Genomic DNA, 2,661 nt, shown 5'->3' with positions numbered 1-2,661 from the left:
ATATCTCTGAGCCCACTAATCAAAGACTATTGAATAGTCTCAAAAACCAACACATTCCTCTACAGACTGTGTGATTCCACAGATTCCTATTCATGGGCAGCAATTGTGGGAAAATATGCACAGACTCCAGGTCCCTCTTCCATAAGTCCTGGGACTACATATGTTTTAGAACTTAAAAAAAAAAAAAATCGTAAAACTCCCAGGAGGACTTATGCATCATCCATAGTTCACATTTTTATATTGTGCAACAAAATGCATGAATTTACATAATAGGTGAGATCAACTAAGATTATAAATTGCTCATGCTCCTGGCAAAAAATGAGAGAGAGCCTGGCTGCTGAGCTGAGTGCTGCCTGTGGTGCTAAAAGCCTTCTGGCTTTAAGCCAACAGGAAGAACTGGCGGATTTGCCAAAAAAAATGCCTGGAGCAGAAGTGAAGATGAAGGGGACAGCATGGAGAAAGAAGTGGCCCGAGGCTTCTGAGCCTATCAGTTCCCTAGATGGAAAGAAAAGATGTAAATTGGCTGACAGATCTGTGGCTAGTCTGAAGGTGTTGGAGTTCAATGATAGTTCTGAAGGATCAGGAGGAAAAGGAGTCCTTGCAGATCTACCTGAGCTGGTTAAAAGTTCACCTTCATTGGCCACTGAGTAAAACAATCAAAGAGAGTCAAACCAAAAAGATTGTGGAGTTACCCATTAACGAAGAAGAGTTTGAGTGGATCTACAGAGGAGTGGCCTTAATGAAACCTCACAGGTTCTGTCTGTAATTCTCAGAGGGGTCCTATCTTTGAGAAGACTCAACAAGCAGAACAGCTTGTTTCCCCCAGAACAAGGAAGCAGCAGCCCTCGCATGCACTGAATGTGTGCTCAGTGGCTGGCAGGCAAGAACTCCCCAGGAGCAGGAAGGTTTAACTTCCCCCATAAGAACAAGCAGCCAGTAACAGACCCTTTGTTGACTCCAATGGAAAAGATTGCTTTGAAAGCCTTAAGCCTGGTTGAGGCTAAGAGGAGCCCAGAGGAGCTTCAGGGGGCCCAAGGGTCTGCCAGAAGGCTTGTGTAGAAAGAGGGAAGAAAAACAAAAGCAAAGAGTATCACAAAGAAAGGTAAGGGCAAGAAAACCACAGAGTTTGTGGTGCCGTGGAAGGTCGATCCTGCTGCAGCACTGGAAGAGTTGGAAAACATTGAGGCAGCCACAGTAATGACACCAATGAGCCTACAACTCCAGAACAGTGGGGGAATGAATGGGTGAAGTCCAAATACAGCCTGGAGGCTTGCCAGGCCTTGAAGGAACGATTCATGAGGAACAAAGGACTGATACAGAAACACCAGGCAACTTCCCAAATGAGGGAGGGGGTGGGGCAAGCTCCTGGTCCCCAATGCAGTGAGTAAGGTACAGATGAAGCAAGCCAGACTTGACCCATGGATGCTTGAGAGATGCCACAGAGAGTGAAATCCAGGAAGACCTGGTAAAGCATCCAGAGCATGTGACCCACAAGGTTTGTGAAAGTAAAGAAGAAAAACCGTTGGTAGAGGAAGAAATGGTGCTGAAAGAATTGCAGGAAAAGCAATCACTTGGGAAAAGGTCTGGACTCAGCCTGGATGCCAAGGTAGGGGCCGTCAAAAGATGCTACCAGCCAGTATGTATTTATGAAATCAGGGCATCAGACGTTTCCTTAGTCCAGGAAGCAAAAAGTGACTCCTGTAGGAAGACACCACAAGGCCAGAAGTGGAACGTGTCAGGAAGAAGAGTGGCCCTTGCTGCTGCAGCAGCTGGAGAGAGCACAGACTCTGGAAGAGTCTAAAGAACTGGGCAAAGAAGGATGTTTTCAAAATGAGGAGTTTCCCAGGCCTTTGTTGGAAGACAGAGGTCAGAGAGAAACCTCAGCTATTAGCCTGCTACTCTAATGAAAAGAAAAGGAAGGAGCAACTGATTGAGCTAAAATAACTTCTAGCCATATAATCTCCTTTAGTGAAGTCTTTGTCAGTTTCTACAAGAGAGAAATTGGAAGCCAAAGAGGAGAGAGATCAAGCAGATGATAAAGGAAGCTTTTGCCAGGGATGTTGTCATCAGAGAGTTCTCGAAAGGGAAAAGAGAAGCTGTGGAAGCAAGGAAGCCAAAAGATGGGGACCTGACTCTGTCTGGCTGGGGTGACTGGAGTGGTGTGGGCCTGAAGTCAAGTGCCAAGAAGAGACACGTTTCTCTTTAAAATCATAAGGATTCTCCACGAAAGGCAAGAATTTGCCAGACGTGATTACCAGTAAGAAGTAAAAACACCCAGAGGGTTCCAAAAACCCCAAATTGTCACCAATCCAGGCCAGCTCAGCAAGCCTATAAAAGCAAAAGACATGGGTCCTTCTCAAGATCAGACCTCTCTGTCATCCAGAGGAATCCAAAATGATGGTCCTTGCATCACAGAAGATCTCTGTACACTGAGTTGCTGGAAGAGTGATATCCTGTGGTTTCTGGGAGCCTGCACTGACCAGTGGTGGGTTTTCCTCCAAGCTGCAGGGTCTTCTCCAAAATTGGCTTAGCACACTTTGGCTATAGTTAAGTCACATTTTAGAAATACATTTTTATCTTTAGAAATAATGATAAATTGTCTCATGTCAGTAGCAGTTAGGATTTATTCAATATAAATTTTGATGCCAAAGGAGAAACATA

The 2,661-nt window shown here is 45.1% G+C and overlaps 1 pseudogene; it reads left to right on the top strand.

Moving 5' to 3' along the window:
* The first annotated feature begins 318 nt into the window (after positions 1-318).
* On the top strand, positions 319-2,268 carry LOC101620376 (annotated as a pseudogene).
* Positions 2,269-2,661: the final 393 nt, after the last annotated feature.

The sequence above is a fragment of the Condylura cristata genome, unplaced genomic scaffold, assembly GCF_000260355.1.
Source record: "Condylura cristata isolate star-nosed mole 26May11 unplaced genomic scaffold, ConCri1.0 scaffold00007, whole genome shotgun sequence".
Lineage (NCBI taxonomy): Eukaryota > Metazoa > Chordata > Mammalia > Eulipotyphla > Talpidae > Condylura > Condylura cristata.
This window is presented reverse-complemented; position numbering and strand designations above follow the sequence as displayed.